General features: G+C 36.3%; 1 protein-coding gene and 1 long non-coding RNA gene across 2 annotated transcripts in view; one reads left to right on the top strand and one right to left on the bottom strand.

Annotated features, from left to right (window-relative positions):
* The window catches only part of CPNE4 (copine 4), a 509,113-nt gene that overhangs the window by 236,874 nt on the left and 244,909 nt on the right, over positions 1–27,330 (bottom strand). The gene's annotated exons all lie outside the window — the stretch shown is intronic.
* Positions 4,012–25,652, top strand: LOC130454661 (uncharacterized). Its single transcript, XR_008912468.1, has 3 exons — positions 4,012–4,142; positions 23,048–23,165; positions 25,513–25,652. It is a non-coding gene; the product is annotated as an uncharacterized LOC130454661 (long non-coding RNA).

Genomic DNA, 27,330 nt, shown 5'->3' with positions numbered 1-27,330 from the left:
AAGCCTCCAGGAAGAAAGGGAAAAAGGTGACTATTGAAAACTTTTATGGTGGAAGTACCCAAGGAAAAGAGAAGAATGAGGAGGAAATACAAAAAAAATCAGAGCATGCCTCCCAAAATGGAAACTATTAACAAGCTCTGGAAGATCTCAAACTGGAACTTATCCAAAAGATGGAAACCTGGAAAGAAAAATGGGAGAAAGAGATCAGCAGTCTGACAGATAAGACTGCTCAATTGGAAAAAGAGCTTGAAGCATCCAATAGAAGGGCAGACAAAGCTGAAAAGCAAAACCAGTCCCTAGTGACTAGAATTAAGCAACTCAAAGAAAGTGAGATCATAAAACAGAAAGAATCAATAAAGCAAACCCAAAAAATTAATGAATTAGAAGAAAACATAAAATATCTCACTGAAAAGGTCACAGACTTGGAAAACAGAGGAAGAAGAGACAACCTCCAAATTATCGGTCTACGCGAAAAACCAGAGATAAACAATAAACTCGATATTATTCTACAGGAGATTAAAAAAGAAAATTGCCCCCACGTTCTGGAGCAAGGGGGCAAAATAGAAATAGAAAGGGTTCATAGAACACCCTCTATACTAAATCCCCAACAGACAACCCCTAGGAATGTAATTGTCAAATTCAAGAGCTTACAAGAAAAGGAGAAAATCCTACAAGAAGCCAAGAAGAAGAGCTTCAGATATAAGAGGGCTCCCATAAGGATCACACACGACTTAGCGGCTAACACACTAAGAGACCGAAAAGCATGGAACACAATATTTAGAAAGGCAAGAGAGCTGGATCTCCAACCAAGAATCAACTACCCAGCAAAACTGACTATATACTTCCAGGGGAAAGTATGGGCATTCAACAAAATAGAAGATTTCTAAGCATTTGCTAAGAAAAGACCAGAGCTCTGTGGAAAGTTCGATATCCAAGCACAGAAAGCAAGAGAAACATGAAAAGATAAATATGAAAGAAAGGGAAAAGGACATAAATCTTATCTTTTTCTTTAAGTAAAACTCTCTTCTATAAGGACTACATTTACATCAAATTATATATATTAATATGTGGGGGAAATGTTTTGTGTAACTCTCAAAAATTGTATGCATCATAAGAGTAGTTAGAAGAAACATGCATAGGGAAAGATTGGGGCATTAAGAAGATTTGGGGAAAGTGGGGGCAAAGAAAGAAAAAGGGAGGGGGGAACCATCGATAACACTAAGATTTACTTCAAGAAATAGGGGGGGAATCAATAGAATAATCTTTCCCATATAAAGATACACATGGGAAGGGGAGGGGAAGAACTCTCATATGAGAAGGAGAGGAAGAGAGCGTGAAGTGGAATTACTTAAACCTTACTCAGTGAAATCAAATCTGAGAGGGAAGAACATCTAGATTCAGTGGGATCCTGAATTCTATCTTATCCATTAGGGCAAGAAAGAAAGGAAAATTAAGGAGGGGAGGGGGAAGGGAGTATAAAAAGGAAGGGAAGGAAAGGGGGAGGGGAAGGGAGCATAAAAATGGAGGGGCTAGAAAGGGAAGCATCTCAAGGGAGGGGACTAGGGGGACTGACCTAAAATAAATCACTGGTTCAAAAGGAGATAGCTAAAGAAGAAAGGTCAGAACTCGGGGAAGATATCAAAATGCCAGCAAATCCACAAATGACAATCATAACTTTGAACTTGAATGGGATGAACTCACCCATAAAATGTAGACAAATAGCAGATTGGATTAGAACCCAAAACCCTACCATTTGTTGTCTTCAAGAAACACATATGAGGTGGGTTGACACTCACAAGGTTAGAATTAAAGGTTGGAGTAAGACCTTTTGGGCCTCAACTGATAGAAAGAAGGCAGGAGTTGCAATCATGATACCTGACAAAGCCAAAGCACAAATAGACCTGATCAAAAGGGATAGGTAAGGTAAATATATTCTGTTAAAAGGGAGTATAGACAATGAGGAAATATCACTAATCAACATGTATGCACCAAATGGTATAGCATCCACATTTTTAATAGAGAAACTAGGAGAATTGAAGGAGGATATAGACAGTAAAACCATATTAGTGGGAGACTTGAACCAACCACTATCAAATTTAGATAAATCAAACCAAAAAATAAACAAGAAAGAGGTAAAAGAGGTGAATGAAATCTTAGAAAAATTAGAGTTAATAGACATATGGAGAAAAATAAATAGGGACAAAAAGGGAATACACCTTTTCAGCACCACATGGCACATTCACAAAAATAGATCAGACACTAGGTCACAGAAACATGGCACTCAAATGCAGAAAAGCAGAAATAATAAATGCAGCCTTTTCAGATCACAAGGCAATAAAAATATTGATCGGTAAGGGTACATGGAGAGCCAAATCAAAAATTAATTGGAAATTAAATAATGTGATACTCCAAAATCGGATAGTTAGAGAAGAAATCATAGAAACAATTGATAATTTCGTTGAAGAAAACAACAACGGCGAGACATCCTTTCAAACCTTATGGGATGCAGCCACAGTAGTACTTAGAGGAAAATTCATATCCCTGAGTGCATATATTAACAAATTAGGGAGGACAGAGATCAAGGAATTGGAAATGCAAATTAAAAAACTTGAGAATGAACAAATTAAAAACCCCCAGAAGAAAACCAAACTAGAGATCCTAAAAACTAAGGGAGAAATTAATAAAATCAAAAGTGACAGAACTATTGAGCTAATAAATAAGACTAGAAGCTGGTACTTTGAAAAAAACAGACAAAATAGACAAAGTACTGGTTAATCTAATTAAAAAAAGGAAAGAAGAAAGGCAAATTAACAGCATCAAGGATAAAAAGGGGATCTCACCTCCAATGAAGAAGAAATTAAGGCAATCATTAAAAACTACTTTGCCCAACTATATGGCAATAAATATACCAACCTAGGTGATATGGATGAATATTTACAAAAATATAAATTGCCTAGACTAACAGAAGAAGAAATAGATTTCTTAAATAATCCCATATCAGAAAAAGAAATCCAACAGGCCATCAAAGAACTTCCTAAGAAAAAAGGAGTGGGGAGAGTTTCTTGCAGATTAGATTGCAGTTGATACCAGAAAGAGGCCAAAAAGAGGAGGTAGAGATGAGGAGGGAGAGCAGGGGGATGGCCCATTAAAATACAGAGGTACAAGAGATGAAATGTCTGGTGGGAGAAACAGCAAATGGACCAGTGTCATTAGAGCTTAGGGCATATGGTGGTAGTGGTGGGCAGTATAAGGTATGAAAAGGCCAGGAAAGATAGTGTAAGGTTAAAATAGGGGTTTTGACAAAATAAGAGAGCAGCTTTTAATAACTTAAGTTTTAGAGAGAATATAGTAGAGTGGTAAATTAATAGTTACAGAGAAAAGAAAACTTCTAGCAGCTTTTAACAATTAATAATTTAGTTCAATTAAAATAGAGATAGTAAAAGAATATAGTAAAGTGAATATAGTAAAGGAGGAAAATATAGGAAAGAGGTAGAAAAATTAAATTCCTAATTCCTAACTAGCTTTCCTATAACTATCTATAACTGCCTATAATTGCTACCTAAAACTACCTATATTTACCTATAACTATAGTCAATAGCAACCACCCCACAGAATCCCAACCCAATCAAAACCAACCCAATCACTGTTTAATCCAACCCCAATTAGGTCTGTCAACAATGACCAGCTACCTCCCAAAAGCTCAAGGAAGAAAAAAAAAACCTAACAGCCCAAACCAAAAGTCAAAAACCCAAAAGGCCAAAGCCTTCTAGAGGCTAAAGCCAAAAGCCCTCTCAGTAAGCTCAGGTCTGCTTTTATATTCCAGCAACTAAACGCCAACTACCAACCAACCAATGCTGGAACCCTTTTATAACCTCTTCCTACCTCACTTACTGTCTCCATGGTTCCTCCTTCCTGTCTCTATGGTTTCTACTTTCTGTCACAATGGGCTGGTTAATCCCTACATATCTCTATGGTAAGATGACCTCCAGATCCCCTGTTAAATTAAAAAAGGAATAAAGAATTCCTCTTCACAATGAGAAGGGATCAAAATTGTGAAGGTCTTTAAAAGCCACATAGAGATATTATATTTGATCTGGATAACTCAGAAACACTTCACTTATTCCATCTGGCAGCTTCACCTGGTAAGAAAATAGCTAAGAAATAGGAAATCAAAAAGCTTTTGAACAGCCAAATTATGTCACAAAGTCCATATAGTTTATTTAGATCATGAGCTTCATTTATTGGAGAGTCCCAAGAAACTCATATTAGTTTCCTTACTTTTATATTATTTCTGAAAAAAATATATATATATTTGTTTTATTAAATATTTTCACATAAAAATTCTTTTCTGCTCATTTAAAAATTTGAGTTCCAAATTCTTTCTCCCTGACTCCTGCTCTATCCCTCCTTCATTAGAAGGCAACTTGATATCAATTATACATGTGAAGTTGTGTAAAATATTTCCATATTATCTACATTTCAAAAGAAGACAGAACAAAACCTCAAGAAAAATAATATGGAAAAGTATGCTTCACTTTACACTCAGAGTCTATCATTTCTATCTCTGGAGATGGATAGTATTTTTCATCATGAGAATTCTCTTAGATCATTGTGCTGATCAGAATAGTTAAGTCATTTACAATAGATCATCCTTATATTGTAGCTATTACCCTGTACAGTGTTCTTCTGGTTTTCTGCACTTCAATTTATATGAGTTTATATAAATCCTCCCAGGTTTTTCTGAAACCATCCTGCTCACCATTTCTTTGAGCATAAAAGTATTCCATCACAATCATATATCACAACTTGTTTCTGACATTCCCCAGTAAACAGGCAATATTTTTTCCAGTTCTTTGCTAACCCCTCTCCCAAAAAAGCAGCTATAAATATTTTTGTAAAAATAAGTTCTTTTCCCTTTTCTTTGATCTCTTTGGGATGAAGACCTAGTAGTGGTATTGCTGGGTCAATGGGTATGGACAGTTATATGTATGTATTATGTGACTCTTTGGCAATACCTCTAAATTGTTCTCCAGAACAACTGGATTATTTCACAATTCCATCAATAATACATTAGGATCTCAATTTTTCTACATCATCTCTAGCATTTGTCATTTTCCTTTTCAGTTATGTTGACCAATCTGATGGGTATGTGATGGTATTTCAGAATTGTTTTAATCTGCATTAGTGTAATCAGTATTAATTTAGAGTATTTTTCATTTGAGTATTGATTGCTCTGATTCCTTCATCTGAAAAAGGTCTATACATATCTTTTGACCATTTATCAACTGGCTCTTAATTTTAAATCTTTGGCTCATTTCTCTATATATTTGATAAATGATGCCTTTATCAGAGAAAGTTGCTATAAAATCCTCTCCTACCCCAAGTTTTCTATTTTCCTTCTTATTTGGGTCACATTAGTGTTGTTTTTGCAAAAGCTTTTTAATTTCATGGAATAAAAATTATCTATTTTACTTCCCACCATCTTCTTTATCTATTCTTTGATCATAAATATGCCCCTTATCCACAGATCTGACAGTTACATTTTCTAGAAAGTTTTATTTTGGAATCTCAGGCATTGATCAATGGATTCTTTCAATTTTTATATAACACTCTGGTCCTAGAATATTGAGCTAGTTTTCCTTGATAATTTCTTGAAATATTATGCCTGGGCTTGTTCTTTGACCATCAAGTTCAGGTTCCAATAGTTCTTAATTATTAGATAACTCTCCTAGATCTATTTTCCAGGTGAGTTGTTTTTCTAATGAGATAGTTCATATTTTCCTTTATTTTGCATTTTTAACTTTGATTTATTGTTTCTTAATGTCTCTTGTAGTCATCAGCTTTCACTGGCCCAATTCTAATTTTTAAGGAATTGTTTTCTTTGGTGAGTTTTTGTATCTCTTTCTATTTGATCAATTCTGATTTTTAGAAAGTTATTTTCATCAGTGAATTTTTATGTCTCTTTCCCCCATGTGACCACTTCCATTATTTAAAGGGTTTATTTTCTTCAGTATTCCTTGTGCCATTTTTACCAAGTTATTTGCTTTTCATAATTTTCTTTCTTTGTTCTCATTTCTTTACCTAATTTCTCCTTTGCCACTCTTATCTGGTTTTGAAAATAATGTTCCAGGAATTCTTATTTTTTTCTAATTTTGTGTCCTGTTACTTTTTTCCCCTTTGATGATTTGTTTGCAGCTATTTTTACTTCATTGTCTTTTTTTCTGCATTTACATCTTCATCTTCTTTATTTCCATGGTAGATTTTTGTAGTCAGTTCCTTTTTTGTTTGCCCATTTTTATATCCAAATTTTTTAAAATTTTGAATTTAATTTTTGTTTGTTTTTGTTTTTATGTTATTTTTTCAGTTACATATAGAAACAACTTTTGACAATTGTTTTCTAATGTTTTAGGATTCATATTTCTCCCTTGTTTCTTTCCCCCTCCCTCCCCCCAGGTGGTAAATTGTCTGATATAGATGCTTTGCTCTGCTGTCAAGATGGGGTGGGAGGAACACTATCTTGAGTTTCAGTCACACTGCTATTTTCAGAGCTACTTCTGAGGGGTTGGAAATTTTTAATGCTTCTAAAGTAGTATGATCCAAAGAGATATGTGATCATTGTTCCCCTTTTCTTCCCTTTGATTCTTTTCTTAGAAGAGTTCCTGATCCCATCAGATTCCAATCAATATTGCTTCCTTGGAACCAGAAGTGATATTATTTCTCAGGAGTCCTGATCCCCAGACATCAGAAGTGATACTTTTCCTCATGATCCCTCATCCTTTATGCCCAAAGGCATTATTGATCCTCTGGTCTCTTGCACCCTCTTCTCTGAAATGTTCCTCTTTGCCCTTGAACTATGACCAAGAAGTTGGTATAAGCAAAGAATTTGCTAAACAGCATCTGATTTTATATCTGAAGCTAACACAGGGTTCCCCAGTAATTGCTTTATGACCAGTTGCCAGATCTCCTTACCATCTCTGGCTTGAGAGCTTTTGAAGCTGCTGTTGCTCCTTTTGCCACCACCTAATCCCACCACTGGTGTTTCACCCATGTGGTTGTAGAATGTTGGGAGAGCTCAGACAAGTGTTTCCTCTATTCATCCATCTTCATTTCATTCCTGGAAATCTCTCCTTACTTTTACTTTACAAATTATTTTAATTCATTTAAAAGTCTTTCCCACAACAAAAATAAGTAGAGAAAGTCTATCTGACAATAAGGAAAGAAATGGAGAAAATACACATATTTAAACATATACACATATTTATATGTATATATATATATATATATATATGTACATATGGAATATTAGCTCTGGAGTCAGAAGAACTCATTTTAAAACCTGCCTCTGATTTTTATTGCCTATGTGACCTTGGTCCTCTTGATTCCAAATCCAATATTCTTTATTATCTCTCTCAGAGTTATGGATAATTGCTGTTTGCCTTTCAAAGTTTCTCTGAAGTTCTCAGGTCTAGGAAATAATCCTGACAATCAACCATCATTTTTTTTAATGCCCATTTTCTCTGAAATGGAATTGATGGAGTCTATACCTCAAGATACATAGTCTCATCTACTTCAGGGGGAATATTCCCTAATGAGGAAAAGAAAAATCCTAACAAGGCTTGAAGTGATCAAAATCAAGAAAGGACTGGAGAGGGAGTTGCAGCTGAGATAGGATCAGCTGGTTCAAATTCTTCATTCCCCTGTATCTTTGCCACCCACAGGGGATAAGAAGAGTGCAGAATGACAGGAACATTAACTCAGACAGAAACATTCTAGCCAGCTTCAAATTGATGAAAACCAAGAGAAATAGATACGCCTAGAGATAAAACAGATGCCAATTTGGAGAATGCACAGCACAATAGCGGGTAGACTTAAAGCAATCAGTATCGCCGAAAGCCAACTTATTTTACAAAGCTATTGAAAATGAAGTTGCCTCTTGGAATACTTGCCATCTATTACTTCTCATTCAGACAAAGGTCTTTTGTTCATCTGAAGCACACAGTGAATGAGGTCCTGCCACTTAGGGGGAAAAATACTTTTTAGGTAGACCTGTTAAACATCAAGAAACAAATGAAAGCAACCACATCAATTAAATTAGACTATTGCAGGGTGATTCATTTGGTCTTCAAGCAGAAGGAAACCCTACTTTGAAACTTCTCTGTCTATTGCTGTGGCTGTCATCCAGAGCCTTAGAATGATTTACTGATACAAAGTGCACTGGATTTTTTTCTAGCTATGGATACTATGAAGTCTCGGGCAGTGTCAGGCAACTTTCGCAGCCTCAGCTTAGCAAATACCAATAGTAGCAAAATTATTGGGGAGAGTTTTCAGGAAAAAAGAGAGGGAAGGGAGAGAATGGAGAATAACAGCAAAGGACTTTCTTCTCCATTGTCTTGGACCCTATCCTATCAATGCAGCTCAACACTTCATTGGTTTTTGCAGCTGTCATATCACACAGTTAATTCATGTTTAGCTTGTCTATTAAAAAATTCAACCTAACCATGAGTAGATTGAACCACTACTTATGTAGGCTTCTTTCATTCTTCCTCTTCTTTTTGTTGGAAGGACCTTTAAGGGACAACTAGTTAAACCCAGGCTTGAATAAGATTCCCATGTATGACATTCAGTAACACCCTACATAATATAATATAATATAATATAATATAATATAATATAATATAATATAATATAATATAATATAATATAATATAATATAATATAATATATAATTAAAATTATAAAATAAAACTAAAATAACATATAATATAATATATCATATAATTATATAACATAATTCTATAATATAATTATATATAAACAAATTGTGGTATATGATGGTGATGGAATACTACTGCGCCATAAGAAATGGTGAGCAGATCAATTTCTTAAAAACTTGAAAAGAACTAATTGGGATAATAAAGAGTAAAATTAGAAGAACCAAAGGAGCATTATATATATAAGTAAAGATTTAATATTGGAAGAATAACTTGTGAATGTTCGCTTCCAGTGAATGAACTGAGAAGTGGAAACATTAAAGAAATAAGGTGTGTATTTTGATGGATGATGCCTTCTTTGGTGTGGGGAGGGAGGGACTGAATTAGGGACTGAATTAAAAACTGAATTAATACTAAATAAAATGAGAGAGTGAGACAGACAGAGAAGATAAAGAAGGTAGAGAGAAAGGGGGTAGGGAAGAACAAATTAAGAATGCAACACATAGAAGCAAACAAAACAGAATCCTAGTGTTTAATTTAAAAATAATTTTGCTTGAATATAAAATGCAACTATGGACTTGTCCTTTTCTTTCTATTCTTTTATTAATCCACAAATTCAATCAAAAAGAGAAATAAGATTTTTTTTGGCATGATCCATTGATAATTAGTGAACCCATGCTGGCTTCTGAAGATAACTACTGATTTTCCAAATTACTCAAACTCTTCTCTTAATAATATGTTTGAAAATGAGATAAACATCAAATTCACTGGTCTGTAATTTCTAAAATCTCTCATTTAAACAGTAGAGACAACATCAGCCCACTTCCTGTGTTGTCACTTCTTTCATTTTCTAGAATTCCTGAAATATTACTGATTAGTTTTGGAATCATAGATGAAAGCTCATTCCATAATTAGATATATAATTTTTCTGGGCCTGGAACTGGAACTTAAGCCCACTTATACTATTAACTAGTTCCTTAGCCATATTTAGCTTCAATCTTCTCTTATTCATATTTCTTCTAAATTTTCCTATTTGAATATATTTTCTCAAATAGAAGATGAACAAATATAAATGAGCAGTTCTGCCTTTTTGCTTTAGTCATTTATTAACATTACAACCAGCTGGAAACTTCTTTGTTTTTTTTTCTTTTTACTCTGAATATATATTAAAAGGCCCCCTTTATTATCCTTAGCACATCATGGTGAAAGGAACCATCCATCAGCCGTTGACTTTCACATGTTAATGCCGTCTAGTTGCTACTAGTCAGTTTAATGTTCGAGAACAGGCAGTTTGCTATAACTGTTTTATAAACCTATGGATACCTTCAGTTATTTCATTCAATGTAGTAGGGTATAATTTAATGATTTTTGGACACAAGCCATTGATCTGAATTTCAGAATACATTTAGACTATGTAAATACTCTACAGTTAATCCAATTAGAACAACATAAAAAAGAATAAATTGCCTCCAAACACACAAAAACAACAGGATTCATTAGTTTGTTATGCAAGAAAGATTAATCTTAATCCAGAAAGTCATATTATGGACTCATAGATCAAGTCACTAGATTCTGAGCATTCCACAAGAGAACGTGCATTCTGTAAAGTGCTTAAAACTCAGTAACTGTAGATTTTTGAATTCATAAAGTCTCAGTAGTAGAATGTGATGCATGCAAATGTGTAAAGGCTTTATTCCTAGGAAAGAAATTGGGAAAACACATTCCTCTTGAGTGAAAAGATGCCTTGTAGATTTTGCCACACCTGTGTTGACTTCTATCTTCTGTAACCTGGAAGTTCCTTGCCCTATGCTGTTGACCTTTGGAAAACATATACATGCAAACTCAGACACCAGATCATTAGTGGTCAAGCAGAGTCAAGGCTATTCATTATGGTTTAGGGAACACCAGAGAGAATGAAAGTTAATAACTCCCTGTGGCACATCGGTTTCAGTCAGGCACATACATGGAAGTTACAGAGTGAAGAACCGTGATAAATAGAATTCTTTTCAATGATGATTACTAAGCCTGGAAGATCTCCTACTCTATAATTTCCAAGAAAATAAAAATGACAAATTTGGCCATTAGAGTTTTATTCTTCTTTGACCCAAAGGACACAGGAGTAGAACTTAGAACGTCTGCTAAAATAAGGAATCAAAAGTTTAGTTTTCCAACAAGCTGAGTCAAAGTATCTCTGTGGTGAATAGGTAGCTGATGAGGCCCCCACCTAGGTACCTCTCTGAGACTCTCATGCAGGGAATGTTCCTATACACCTCAATTCTTCACTAGGTGCTCCATTGATGGATTAAACAGATGATGAAGAGTAGGAAAAAGATTTAACACCAAGAACTATGAAAGACAAATTTCATGAACAGAATTATTAAATAAGCTAAAACTTCCTTTAATTATACTTCAGCTTTTCACCTATAGAATGAATATGACATTTCTCCTTCATATACTCTTTGATGAAGCGAAATGAGATTCTTGCTATTTGTCACATATATGATTCCATCTCTTGTTCATTGCTGCTGTATATCTTTGTATTCCAAAATATATCCTTCTCACTCCTCCTGTTTCTTAGAATGTGCAGTTTCCTACAAAGATCACCTCCTCTTTATTCTTGTATCTATGTATAAGCATCCTGTTTCCCCTGATAGAAAGGAAGTACCTTATGGCAAGAATTGTTTAATTCTTATCTTTATGTCCTCAATAGCATCTTAGCCCCTGGATCATAATAGATAATAAAAACTTAATATATTGATAATTTATTGAAACTCAAGTATCCTTGACTCAGAGTTATTATTATTATCATGTCAACAAAGGGTTAAGGTTTTGAACTCCATTGTTACATACTGTTTCTTCTTCATATCCTTGCTGGGATATTTCCAAGAATAGCAGTTCCCAGAAAAACATGAGATTCTAATAAAATAGCAAGTGATAATGCTTCACAATAGAAGCAAGCATTATAACCCAGGCTCAAATGGATGAATTTGTTAAATGTTCTTTCTTCCATAAGAATTAGCTGGAGATCAACATAAAAAGAGCCTAATTACTCAGGAAACTCAGTAGTGTGTATTATTTCAAAGAAGCTACTCAACTTATATAAAAATGGAAAGAAGAAAAAAAGCATTGAATACAACCTTCCAAATACAGGGCTATCAATGACAAAAAACAAATAGGACATGTTTCCTTTATTTGAACTGTGGTAGTCTTTATCTTTAATGGAGCTGATCTACCCTCTCTAATAAAGGCTCATATTTTCAGCCTTTGTTTTGTCCAGCCACACTACATGAATCTATCCACATTCTCTTAACCCTACAGGCAATTATTGGCATCTTGCTAGGGTTACAGGGAGATTGGGGACCTCAAATAGAAGCAGGCATCAGATCTTTGACCTTGACCTCATGAATGCCGTACCTGAGCCTGCTAAGTTAATTGACTCCCCAACATAGGAGAATGGAGAAATATGATTAATAAGGCAGAAAAAGGCAAGATTTCTATTTTCTTTGCTGAAGCTTATTTCTCTTTGGATAGTTTTTGCCACTGCTGGTTCATGGTAAAAGATTTCACCATTCATTAACATCTCTGACCCTCATTTTCCCCATTTGTAAAATGAAGGGATTAGACTAGACAGCTTGAAGCTCTTTTCTGTTTCTAAATCCAATAATCCTATGATCCCATAGGTTACTGTTTTTGTACTGTTGCACTGAATATTTCCTTTATTGTTGCTGTTAAGATGGTAACTGAAGGGATTATAGGGTGTGGGTCTTCTGAGATAAGAAAGACTCTAATAATTTACATTGATAAAGTCATTACTGATACATAAAATGCTTTAGACATTGCAAAGCATCTCCCATTCATATTTCATTTGAATCTCATAGCAACTCCATGAGATAGATGTATCAGGTATTATTATCCCCTATTTGGACAAAAATATTTATAGCAACTCTTTTTCTAGTGTTGAAGAAACTGAGTTTCAGGGAGATTAAGTGATTTGTCCATGGTCATAAATTAAGTATCAAAGGTGGAACTTGAATCCAGATCCAGAAAGAACTCTTTCCACTATGCTATGATATATTCAGCTATGTCTATTATCCTGGATTAAAGAGTTTGTAGGGGGCTGAGAGCAGTAGAAGAAGAAAAATTTTATTTTTTCCCATTTGCCTGGTCTAATCAATTAATAGGCATTTATTAAGTGTTCCTTTGTGCTAGATACTGTGCTAGCCATTAGCTCTAACTTAGAAGACATCCTTTCCAGCATTTTTTTTACAGTGTAAAATGCTACAGTTTGAAGGGGAACATCGAATACCTTCCCTTTGTAGCTATGTCCATGTTCTCATATTCACATTATTTCTCTTATTTTGCTAAGGAATCTAAGCATAGGCATAATGCAAACAGACAAACCTTGACATCTTTAGCTTCCCCAGAGAAGACACAGTTCTACATTAGGCTGTTCTCCATGCCTGGAATACTGTCTCTCCTTTCTTCCTACTCTTGGAACCCCTAAATGCCTTCAGAGATAGCTCAAGTATCACTGCTGAAAATAGCCCTTCGATATCTTTAAATTCTTAGTGTTACTGTCCTTGATTCTGATTTGCATTTTCTTTGTATATATCTTGCATCTACTCATCTGTGTACATAGTGTATCTTTCCAAAAGGATGAGGAGTTGAGAATATAAACCTGGGATTATAATTTATGAACCTGGGAAACTGGAAGAATAGGAATATCTAAGCCAAGTACAAAAAGTCTGCTTGAGGGAAGGGTTTGGGGGAAAATATGAAGAGTTTCTTTTTAATATACTGACTTTGAGGTGTCCATAGGGAATTAATTTTGAAATGTTTAACAAACAATTTGTACATCCAAAGAACCATAAAACTGGGCCTATCCTTTGATCCAGCAATAATACTATTGGGTTTGTATCCCAGAGAGATCAGAGAAAGAGGGAAAGGGCCTGTTCATACAAAAATATTTATAACAACTCTTTTTCTAATGGCAAAGAACTAGAAATTGAGGCAATGCCCATTAATTGGGGAATGGCTGAACAAACTGGTATGCAATTATAATAGAACAGGAGGATTTCAGAAAAACCTGGAAGGATACAACAGGAAGTGAGCAGAAATAGGAGAACATTGCACACCATATCACCAATATAGTAAAACAATCATCTGGGAAGTAGGGACCCATGATGAAAAATGCTATCAGTTACCAAGGAAGGAACTGATGAAGTCTAAATACACATCAAAGCATACCATTTTTCAGGTTATTTTCTTCCTGAGTTTCTTCTTGAATGTACAATAAATGTCTTTTTTCACACCATGATAAACATGGAAATATATATTGCATGATAGCACATGAACAACCTAATTAATCAGATTACTTGCCATAATCTTGGGAGAAGGAAGGAAAAGGACAGATGAAGGAGAGAATTTAGAGCACATAATATCAGAAAATGAGTGTTAAAAATTATTTCTACATGTAACTGGGGATTTAAAAAATAATAATAAATAATTGGTGGGCAAAGTCAAGATGGCAGCATAGAGGCAGTGAAAGTTCAGACCTCTGAAAACCCTTCCTTACCGATTACAAACTTAATGCTCCTAGGGGACTGAAAATAAAACCTAACAAGACAGAGCCAAGGAACCCTCCTGCTAGACTCAACTTAAAAGATATGCCCCCAAAAGTCAGAATTTGAGAACACTTAGGTTTAAGGGGAAGGAAGAAGGAAGGTCCTAGGACACCTCCCCCACCTAGAGCGCTAAGTCTCTAGCAGCAGCTGGAATCTCTGGGCAGTCAAGGGTGCTGGTCTGGAGGGAGTACCTTGCTGGCAAAGCTGTGCCAGGCTCAGAGCGTCGAACACAGGTGGTAGGAAAGCAATTAGAGAAGAAGCACAGAGTGGACAGCCTAGTTGCAGCAGCAGAGACACTCCATATTGCCACCCTTTCTCAAGGTTTTGGCCTCCAGGCTCAACCCAGCTGGACTTAATCCCATCAAAGCCTTCAGAGGGCAGGGAAGCTCAAGCTCCAACACCCCTCCCCCAAAGATTACAATGAGAGATCTGCTGTCAAAGCTCTAAGGGTGAAGGCTGAAAGAAAAGCCCAAAGGCACAAAAAAGTGAGAGGAGCAAGAGCGCAGGCAACTACAGGGAGTAAAGAAGGGGTAAATATGAGCAAACAACAGAAAAAGAAAAAAAGAAATTGCAATTGACAGCTTCTATACAGGCAATGAACAAAGAGCAAATGGATCAGAGAAGGATGAGAGAACACCAAGCAAAAAAAAAAAAAAAACAGAAACCCCAGCAAATTGGATACAGGCTCTGGAAAAACTCAAAATACAATTCAAAACACAATTAAGAGAGGCTGAAGACAACTAGGAAAAGAACTTTAAAAATAAGTCATCTGGAAACAGAGGTACTTGAAGTAAAACAAGAAATTAGTGTCGTGAAAGCAAAATTAACCAACTTGAAAATGATGCACAGGAGATGAAAGATGACCTCCAAAGAAAATCAGACCAGAAGGAGAAGGATGACCAAAAAGCCAGGGATGAAATTCAGTCTTTAAAATCCAAAATATAACAACTAGAAACAAGCGACTTCACAAGGCAGCAGGGCACTATAAAACAAAAGCAAAAGAATGAAAAAATTGAGGAAAATATGAAGCACCTCATTCACAAAAGAGAAGATTTAGAAAATCTTTCCAGGAGAGACAACTTAAGAATCATTGGTCTACCAGAAGACCATGACAAAAGAAAAAGCATGGACATCATACTACATAAAATTATCCAAGAAAACTGTCCTGATATTCTAGAACAAGAGGAAAAAGTGGAGATCAAAGAATACACAGATCACCACCTCCTGTACTTAATCCCCTACTGACAACACCCAGGAATGTTATAGCCAAATTCAAGAACTATCAGACCAAGGAAAAAATATTACAAGTTGCTAAAAAGAAGTCATTCAGATACCATGGAACTGCAGTGAGGATAACGCAAGATCTGGCTGCATCTACTCTGAAGGACCAAAAGGTATGGTATATGAAATTCCAGAAAGCAAGGGAACTAGGTCTACAACCAAGAATCAACAACCTAGCAAAACTGACTATGTTCTTACAGGGAAAAGTGGTTATTTATCAAAATAGAATTCCAAGTATTTGTAAAGAAAAGACCAGACCTGAACAGAAAATTTGATGCCCAAGCACAGAACTCAAGAGAATCATCAAAAGGTAATTAAGAAAGTGGGAAAAAAGAAAAACAAAACAAAAAACAAACTTTTTAAAGAGACAATAATTTACAGTGATATGTATCCCTATAAGAAAAGAGGTCATTGGTAACTCTTAAAAATTGTTATCACCTGGGCGGCTAGAAGAAGCACACTTAGAGGGAACAGTGACAAATTGTATAGGATGAAATGCCAAGACATAAATATGTATATAGATATATATATATGTGCATAAATACATATATATATATATATATACATACAAATAGAGCTTAATAAGAGGTTAACACTAAAGGAAATGGGAAAAGAAACAAAAGGGGATAAATTTATATGTCACAAAGAAGTTCATGGAGGGGGGGGGGAACATCTATACATTGGAAGGGTAAACAGGTTGGAGATAGTGTAAAAAATAGACTCAAATACAGGACTACAATCCCCATGAGCCTTTGCTCCACTTCCCCAGAATGCCTTGTAATCTCGCCTGGGCCGAGATCGAGAAGATATTTAAGCAAAGGCTTTTGAAGTCTTGGGGCCTTTTTGGACTTGCGTTTTGGAGCAGAGGCGTCTCTTCCATGATGTGAGGTTATTTTGTCTAGGCCTCTGGCCTAGGCACATGTTTCTTACTTGTATATTCTTAATCTTTAACCTTTAATAAACCTCTAAAAAATATAGTACTCCTTGCAGAGAGAAACTAATTTCTACCTGCCTCAGTCTCCCCATCTCCCCTAAATTTTAACTGTTACAATAGGAAATACTCAACTCTTACATGCATCAAAATTGACTCAAAGAGGGAAGAACAATCAAATACACTGGGGCAGAGAATTAATTTGTGCCCTATAGGGAAGAAGAAGGGTAACAAACAGACTGGTGGGGAGGGAAGCAGTACAAGGGAGGGAGAGGGTAGGCAGTAGTTTTAAAAGACTGTAAAGCAAATAAGAGGGGAATAAGAAGGAAGGGGGTAGAAAGGGAAGTAAAATAAGGTGGGAATTATGGGGACTGATTAAAAACAAAATATTGGTGTAGAAGGAAATAGTGAAAGAAGAAAAGGCAGGACTAGGAGTGGAAATCAAAATGCTGGGAAATACACGGCTGGTAATCATAACTCTGAATGTGAATGGAATGAACTCACCCATAAAATGCAAGCAAATAGCAGAGTGGATTAGAAACCCAAACCCTACCATATGCCACCAACAAGAAACACACATGAGGAAGGTAGACATGCATAGGGTGAAAGTAAGAGGATGGAGCCAAATCTATTGGGTATCAACTGATAAAAAGAAGGCAGAAGTTGCAATCAGTATATCTGACAAAGCCAAAGTAAAAATAGATCTAGTTAAAAGAGATAGGGAAGGTAATTGCATCCTGATAAAAGTCAGTATAGACAATAAGGAAATATCAGTACTCAATATGTATGCACCAAATGGTATAGCATCCAAATTTCTAAAGAAGAAACTAGTGGAACTCAAGGTTGAAATAGATAGAAAAATTATACTAGTGGGAGACCTGAACCTTTCTCTATCAGAACTAGATAAATCAAACCAAAAAATAAATTAGAAAGAGGCAAGAGAAGTGAATGAAATCTTAGGAAAATTAGAGTTAGTAGATATGTGGAGAAAAATAAATATGGACAAAAAGGAATATACCTTTTTGTCAGCAGCACATGGTATATTCATAAAGATTTACCATGTACAAGGGCATAAAAACATTGCAAACAAGTGCAGAAAAGCTGAAATAATAAATGCAACCTTCTCATATCATAAGGCAATGAAAATAATAATTAGTAGGGGTACATGGAGAGGCAAATAAAAAATTAATTGGAAATTAAACAATACAATTCTCTAAAATAGGTTAAAGAACAAATCATAGAAACAATAATTTCATTGGAGAAAATGACAATGATGAGACATGCTTTAAAAATCTATGGGATGCAGCCAAAGCAGTACTCAGTGGGAATTTTATATACTTGGGATCATATATTAACAAATTAGAGAGGGCAGAGGTCAATGAATTGGGCATGCAAATTAAAGAAATAAAAAGTGAACAAATTTAAAATCCTCAGATGAAGACTAAATTAGAGATCCTAAAAATCAAAGTAGAAATTAATAAAATTGAACATCAAAGAACTATTGATTTAATAAATAAGACTAGAAGCTGGTACTTTGAAAAAAAAATTAAAAAGTACTGGTCAATCTAATTTTAAAAAAGGAAAGAAGAAAACTAAAATGACAGTATCCAAGATGAAAAGGGAGACCTCACCTCTAATGAAGAGGAAATTAAGGCAATAATTAAAAGCTATTATGCCCAATTATATGGCAATAAATATGGCAATCTAGGTGATGTGGATGAATATTTACAAAAATATAAATTGCCTAGACTAAGAGAGGAAGAAATAGACTACCTAAACAACCCCATATCAGAAAAAAATTGAAGAAACCATCATAGAACTACCTAAGAAAAAATCCCCAATTCCAGATGGATTCACAAATGAATTCTATCAAATATTCAAAGAACAACTAATCCCAATATTATACAAACTATTTGACAGAAAAAGCAAAGAAGGAGTTCTACCAAATTCCTTTTACGACAGAACTATGGTACTGATTCCAAAGACAGGCAGGTCAAAAACAGAGAAAGAAAACTATAGACCAATCTCCTTAATGAATATAGATGCAAAAATCTTAAACAGGATACTAGCAAAAAGACTCCAGCAAGTGATCACAAAGGTTATTCACTATGACCAGGTAGGATTCATACCAGGAATGCAAGAATGGTTCAATATTAGGAAAAATATCCACATAATTGACCATATTAAGAAACAAAACAACAAAAATCACATGATTATCTCAATAGATGCAGAAAAAGCCTTTGTCAAAATACAATACTCATTCCTATTGTAAACACTAGAAAGTATAGGGAGTAGAAGAGTCTTTCCTAAAAATAATAAACAGTATCTATTTAAAACCATCAGCCAACATCATTTGTAATAGGATAAACTAGAAGCCTTCCCAATAAGATCAGGATTGAAACAAGGATGCCCATTATCACCTCTATTGTTTAACATTGTACTAGACACACTAGCTGTAGCAATTAGAGAAGAAAAAGAAGTTGAAGGGATTAAAATAGGATATGAGGAGACCAAGCTATTGCTCTTTGCAGATGATATGGTCTACTTAAAGAATCCTAGAGAATCAACCAAAAAGCTAGTTGAAAGAATCAACAACTTTAACAAAGTTGCAGAATATAAAATAAACCCATATAAGTCATCAACATTTCTATATATCTCCAATACATCTCAGCAGCAAGAATTAGAAAGAGAAACTCCATATAAAATCACCCTAAACAATATAAAATACTTAGGAATCTATCTGCCAAGACAAACATGGGAACTATATGAACACAACTACAAAACACTCTCCACACAATTAAAACTATATCTAAACAATTGGAAAAACATTGATCGCTCATTGGTAGGATGAACTAATATAATAAAAATGACAATCCTACCCAAATTAATTTACTTATGTAGTGCCATACCCATTGAACTACCAAAAAACATTTTTACTGAATTAGAAAAAACCATAACAAAGTTCATTTGGAAGAACAAAAGATCAAGTATACCAAGGGAAATCATGAAAAAAATGTGAAGGAAGGAGAGCTTGCAGTCCCAGATCTCAAACTATATTACAAAGCAGCGGTCATCAAAGAAACTTGGTACTGGCTAAGAGACAGAAAGGAGGATCAGTGGAAGAAGCTTGGGGTAAGTGACCTCAGCAAGACAGTCTATGATAAGCCCAAAGATCCCAGGTTTTGGGACCAAAATCCACTATTTGATAAAAACTACTGGGAAAAGTAGAAGACAGTATGGGAGAGATTAGGTTTGGATCAATATCTCACATTCTACACCAAGATAAACTCATACTGGGTGAATGACTTGAATATAAAGAAGGAAAATATAAGCAAACTAGGTGAACACAGAATAGTATACATGTCAGATCTTTGGGAAAGGAAAGACTTTAAAACCAAGCAAGAGCTAGAAAAAAATCACAAAATGTAAAATCAATAATTTTGATTACATCAAATTAAAAAGTTTTTGTACAAACAAAACCAATGCAACCAAAATTAGAAGGGAATCAACAAATTGGGAAATAATAACAAAAACCTCTGACAAAGGTCTAATTACTCAAATTTATAGAGCTAAACCAATTGTACAAAAAATTCAAGCCATTCTCCAATTGATAAATGGGCAAAGGACATGAATAGGCAATTTTCAGTTAAAGAAATCAAAACTATTAATAAGCACATGAAAAATTATTCTAAATCTCTTATAATTAGAGAGATAAAAATCAAAACAACTCTGAGGTATCACCTCACACCTAGCAGATTGGCTAACATGACAGCAATGGAAAGTAATGAGTGCTAGAGGGGATGTGGCAAAGTAGGGACATTAATGCATTGCTAGTGGAGTTGTGAATTAATCCAACCATTCTGCAGGGCAATTTGGAACTATGCCCAAAGGGCACTAAAGGACTGCCCTTTGATCCAGCCATAGCACTGCTGGGTTTGTACCCAAAGAGATAATAAGGAAAAAGGCTTGTACAAGAATATTCATAGCTGCGCTCTTTGTGGTATCAAAAAATTGGAAAATGAGGGGATGCCCTTCAATTGGGGAATGGCTAAACAAATTGTGGTATCTGTTAGTGATGGAATACTATTGTGATCCAAGGAATAATAAAGTGGAGGAACTCTATGAGAACTGGAATGACCTCCAGGAAATGATGCAGAGTGAAAGGAGCAGAACCAGGAGAACACAGAGACCAATACACTGTGGTACAATCAAATGTAATGGATTTCTCCATTAGTGGCAATGCAGTGACCCTGAACAACTCGGAGGGATCTACAAGGAAGAACACTATCCACATCCAGAGGAAAAACTATGGGAGCAGAAACACCAAAGAAAAACAATTGCTTGATTGCATGGGTCAAGGGGATATGACTGAAGATGTAGACTCTAAATGAACATCCTAATGCAAACACCAACAACATGGAAATAGGTTTTGATCAGGGATACATGTAATACCCAGTGAAATTGTGCATCAGTTACGGGAAGGGTAGGGAGAGGCGAGGGAGGGAAATAATATGATTCTTGTAACAAAGGGATAATGTTCTAAATTGACTAAATAAATTAATTTAAATAAAAAATAATAAGTAATCGGTGCCATGAAACTGATACTCAGAGGATAAAGTGGTGCTTAATACATAGGTCTGTGATACAGTATTTACCATAAGGATGATAATGAGGCCCAAAGGAGTGTATGATCCAACAGGAGAGGAAATGGAGAAAGAGAAGTGAGGAGGAGGCAGGACATAGGCCTTGTAGAAATATATAAAGTTAAAGGACAGGATAACAATGATAATTCAGAAAAAGAGAGTGAGGAGTGCTCTGATAGAAAGAAAGAAAATCAGGAGATACTAATTCATGAAAATCCAGAAAGGAGAGATTTTTTTTTCCCCCATTTTAAAATTTATTTATTTATTTAGAATATTTTTCTATGGTTACATGGTTCATGTTCTTTCCCTCCTCTCTTCCCTCCCCCCTCCTGGATGAGCAATTCCACTGGGTTATACATGTATCACTGTTCAAAACCTATTTCCACATTATTAATATTTGCAATAGAGTGAAACCCTAAAGCCAAATCCCTCAATCATATACCCATTGAACCACATGATCAATCCTATGTTTTTCTTCAGAGAGAAGAGATTATTAAGGAAGAGATGATTAAATGAAGCAGAGAAGTTAGGAAGGTTGAAGGATAAAAAAAAAACCCTATCAAATCAAATTTGGAAAGTAGGTGACTATTGATAATTTGTGAGAAGACAGTTGCAATTGGGGTATGAGTTCAGGTCAAATTGCAAAAGGGCCGAGGAATGAATAAGAGGAGAAGAAATGGAGGTAACAAGTAGAGTCAACTTTTTTTTTTCTAGGAGTTAGGCTGAGAGATGGAGGAGAGAAATTGGACTATAATTTGAGGAGATGGTAATGTCGGTGCAGGCATTTATTAAGGGCATTCAATGTTCCAGGCACTTTGTTCAGTGGTAGAGACCCAAAGGAAAGGAAAAGATAGGAGTCTAATGAAAGTTATTTTAAAGCTAGGGGAGGCTTCAGAATGTTTGAAGGAAGAGAAGTACAGTTAGACCAAAAGAACCCAGCAGCAAACTAAAAATTGAAGTTTGGTGGTAGGAAAAAAAAAAGAAAGAAATGGAAGTCACAAGGCACCATGAACAACAAATCCTGCTATGGCCCTTGGGAACTTTGCTGATGCATATGGCCAAAACTCAAGTCATTTAAAGCAGGAGAATCTCACACTGTTACAGCAAGTGGTATGTTGGGCAAGATATGATGAAGCTTGGAGGTGTGTGTGTGTGTGTGTGTGTGTGTGTGTGTATGAGAGAGAGAGAGAGAGAGAGAGAGAGAATGCCATCTTCCCTCCTCATCTATACAAGGTGACAAAAAATCTGACTTTTGGCACATTAAACCATTTTCCAAATCACTTTCATGACTTCAGAGAACCAGCATCTTAAGCCAACAGGATCTAAATCCAAAACTGCAGTTAAAATGAGGCATTAAGGTGTGTGAAGGCAGTTCACAGGGGCCAGATCATCTGCCAAACTCACCTGGATAAGAGCATGGTCTCCCTCTACCAGAAACCTGTTCAGAGGATATTCAGTCCACTGTTTATGCTTAGAGACACAAGTGGAAATGATGAAAGTGGGGAAGAAGAGTAGGAGGGTGTGATACAAATAAATACATTTTCTCCAAGTCAATTCAGGCAAGAAAAAAACTCATTTCCATCACCTCTTTCTCTTAGCAAATGGATTTAACCTCATTTAATGCTCTCTAGGGAGAATTCATTCAACCACAGGCTTCCCAAGGAGCTTCCCTTCCAGGTACAAAAAGCTGAAAATGTCATCTCATTTGCAAATGAACAGAAAACTCCCACTCACTGAGCATCAATGTCACTGAAGTTCCTAGCAGTAAGGGGATGGATGTAGGGCAGGAGCCTTTCTCTTACCACCACTGCTTTGTTGTGAGAATAATGTGTATTTTTCTTCCACTAATGATGTTAGGCAAAGTTAAAGTTTGTGAGAACTTCTTGCCTTGATCCTTATGTCTACTGTCTCCTTTGAAGAATGGCCAGATTGTTCCTATTCAGATCCCATGGTGCCAAGCATCACTACTACCCAGGTATTATTTTGCTAGCCAACTTTCATCTCATTCTGTATATTTAAGCCCCTCTGACTACAGTGTGCCTGGTATTCACTGAGCAAAGGCAGTTTGAATACCCAGTTGAAATTGTGGCCTGATTATACCAACCTTTCTTTCCCATCTTAGCATTACTATTGGGGCTGGAAAGATAGAATAGGAAAAGGAAGCTTTATAACCTTCAAGACTTGTTACAAGCTGGGACTTCAGCTGCTTTCTGTGACACAGTGTCTCTCTCAACAAGACTCCTAACATTGTCTAGAAGAGGATTTGTTTTTTATTTCATTGTCTGAAACTTGATTATCCCTTGAGAAGCATGAGAAGTTCAACAATAAGTTACAAAAATAGAAAGTGACCTTCCCAATGATGAAGCCAGATATCGGTTCCAATCCCAGGTACCTTCATTCAGTCTCCAAAGGCCCCCCAAATAATGTTAGCCATAAGTTTTGGAAAGAGAATATCTGTAAAGTGCTTAATGCTATTTGCCTCAGTTTCCTCATATGTGAAATGAAATGGAGAAGGAAATGACAAACCTCTCCAGAATATTTGCCTAGAAAACCCCAAATGGGATAACAAAGAGTCAGACAGGACTGAAATGTGTGGGCAATGATGACAGCAAAAAATGGGGCAGTGCCTGGCATATAGCAGGCATGTCATATATGTTTGCTCCCTTCCCCCTTCTTATATTGGACTTCATCTGCCAGATGTGGGGTGGGAACAGAATTCTGACATGCTGGAGGGAGGACATTAGATAAGCTTAAGTTGGAAGCTTAGGTCTAACCAAAGAGAACCTTGATGGAATTCCCTTAATTCTAAAAGGATCAAAAGCAAATGTCCTCCAAATATGCCCATGGATAGTGTGTCCTATAATAGGGCACCTGTGTCCTCTTGAGGCAGCTGATTGGCATAGTGGTTGGAACATTAGACCTGCAGTCAGGAAGATCTGAATTCAAAAATGGCCTCATACTTTTCTTTATGTCCATGGGCAAGTCATTCAGCCTCCACCTGCCTCAGTTTCTTAATACATAAAAAGAAAACAATCATATCTACCACCAAAGGTTGTTGTAAGGATCAAATGAGATAATATTTGTAAAGCTCTTCACAAACCTTAAAGCATTATGTAAATGCTTGTTATGATTATTATTATTAATTATCCTTCTCCCTGGGTTGCAGTAAGCCTTGTGTCATTATTGAATTTTCCTGGTGAAGGGTTTGTATTTTTCTCGGCTGAGATAATTACCTCCACTAAAAAAAGCAACATGCTTTTCACTCAGTGGATGGATCTGAAAGTCAGAGTCTTTAAGGGTCTTTTGCAGAATCACAGAGCAAGTAACAGAAGTGGAACTTGAGCTTAGCACTTTCTGACTTCAAGCCCAGTCTAAGGTCCAGTAGTCAAGTTAAGTCACCCTCCACTGCACACTCATTAGTTCTTGATGGCCTTAAAATATGATTTCCCCAAGTTGTAGCCTTCTAGAGCGAATACAGGATGAAATGACTTACAGACATAACCCTGGTGCCCTTACTACCCTCCACTGTATTCAAGTCCATGCCTGTAAAGAACCAGTAAAGAAATGAAATCCAAGCTTCAATTGCCAGGCACCCTACCATTCACTTCTCTAAAAAATTTCCCTGCTCTGTTGGAAGAAAGAGTCAAAACAGAAAGAAAAGAAAAGAAAAGAAAAGAAAAGAAAAGAAAAGAAAAGAAAAGGGGTGGGCAGAGTTAGTGGCTTCTCATAGCCTAGGCCATGTAACCATCTCTTCCACTCTCACATGAACATGTATTTTCTCCTAATCCCATATTCCATTTTCCAGCAGTATATGCCATGTTTATTGGGCAGGGGCACAGGAGAAATACCTACTTTATAGGAATATGGTCCATTGTGGGCAAAATCAATTAGTGTTGAAGCTATGCTTGGGATTTTCTAAAACCTCCTGCTGTTCTCATGATTGAAGTGGGGTCAGGCTTTCATTTCAGATTTTGCTGAATAACTTCATAAAGGCCTTCCTGCCCTGTTATCCCTGGGGCCAGAACTATTGCCTCCAAAAGATGGATATTGGAAGACTCAGAAACCACACACAGCAGAACACACCCTGTGATCTAGAACAAGAACTTGGGAGATGCTGTCCAGCACTGGAGATGAAATTCAAACCAGAGGTTCAGGTTTTTGCCTGAATTGCTAGTCAGTAGAAGGAGAGGGAAGAGAAATGTATACAGTGTGATGTACCACATATTGAACTCAGCCATGGATGAGCTCTCCCCAGAACAGATTTTACCATGCATTACTTTTTAATACATAAAGATGAAATATTGATTCGGCTTTTTTCCTAGGGCTATAATACTCCATGCAATGGGTAGAGGTGCTGCTTGATGACCTGTCAGTCACTCATGAGTTAAGGCAGTAAGTCACACTTCACCACCAAGCTCTGACCTCCTCCAAAGAGCAGCCCGCCATCTTCCTGAGAAATTAAATTGGATTAAATGGAATTGAATTGAGATATTCTTTGCCTCCCCCTCTCCTCGGCACTCACTCAGTCTCCCTTGTAACTCGTGTGTGTGTGTGTGTGTGTGTGTGTGTGTGTGTGTGTGTGTGTGTGTGTTTGCATCCACACGTTGAACCTCTAGATTCTTTCAAATCATAGTTCAGGTGCTCCATCCTATTAAAAACCATTAACCTCCCTGAATCTATTCGCATCCCATCCCTCTTGAAACAATGTTGATATACATTGAATTTACTCAATTAAATGGGACAGCTAGGAGGCACAGGGGATAGACTGTTGAGTCTGGAGTCACAAGACATCTTCCTGAATTGAAATGTGGCCTCAAACAATTCCTACTATTGTGACCCTGAACAAGTCATTTAATCCCATTTGCCTCAGTCTCCTCATTTTAAAATGAGCTAGAGAAGGAAATGACAAACCACTCCCATATCTCTGCCAAGAAAAACCCAAATGGGCTTACGAAGTCAGAAACAACTCAACACACACACACACACACACACACACACACACACACACGTAGAGTTTCTTCTAGTAGAATAAAAACACCTTGAGGGCAGGCACTCTTTCATTTTCTTCTTCATATCCCCAGCACCTAGCAGAGTTGTATCATGGATTTAATGATGGTAGAGACTTTCAGGATCATCTAGCAAAATTCCTTCATTTTATAGAGGTTCAGAGAGATTAATGATGTAACTTGCCTAAGGTCACACAGGCAGTAAGTGGCAGAGCTGGGATTTGAACCTGGATCCTCCAACTTTTAGGGACTTTAGAAGTCATTTAGTCTGACTATCTTGTTTTACATATGAGGAAGCCAAGTCCTAGGGAGCTGAATTGTGTTTCAAAAACAGCTTACTTAAACTTGTCAAATTGAAAGGAAACCTTGGGAGGAACCTCAAGTACCATAGGGCCAAAATGTATGGTCTCTTATAACACACATAACTGTGTTTAAGAGCTAGAGGGGATAAACAAATACCGTACTCTATTTGATATAACCTGAATGGGTAGCGGAAGATATTTTTCACTGTCAAAATGACCACTGGATAACTTAGAAAATTCAGCTCATATCCTGGAATGAACAGCTCAACAGAGCAGGTCATCAATGCATAGAGAGACTTTACTATGTGGATTGGTTAAGCTGCCACTTCCAATTTTAAGACCCTGATTCTCCTCTACCCCTAACAAAATTTGTACTGAAAGCATCCTTTAGGTGAGTTAGAATCTCCAAAAAAAAACCAATGTGCAAAAAATACAGCCTTGCTTAAGAGATGATTCATTGACCAGAAAAAAAAACGAGGCTGAAAAGCCAAACAGCATCATGGACCTCAGAAATCATCTAGTCCTATCCTTGAGGTATTTTACATATGAACAAAAGGGCAGCTCATAAAGAGGAAATGACTTGCCCTAGGTCACGAATATCAGAGGTGGCCCATATATCTTAATATTCCTTCTTAGGAGTGGGTAATAGATGGGAGGTGAGGTCAAGAGATTTTCAGAGCTAGCCAGGGCATCCACTATCACTTGAGTGTCTTCCTGGAGTCTTAACTGGGGCTAGTGATGTCTAGTTGCTCCTTGAATTATTCAGCCTTCTACATGAGCAGTCTCTACAACACAGATTTTAATAACCCAAATATATATTTACTATTCCAGT

The sequence above is a fragment of the Monodelphis domestica genome, chromosome 5, assembly GCF_027887165.1.
Source record: "Monodelphis domestica isolate mMonDom1 chromosome 5, mMonDom1.pri, whole genome shotgun sequence".
NCBI lineage: Eukaryota > Metazoa > Chordata > Mammalia > Didelphimorphia > Didelphidae > Monodelphis > Monodelphis domestica.
The sequence above is the reverse complement of the archived record's forward strand: the minus strand, read 5'-3'. Positions and strand labels throughout refer to the sequence as shown.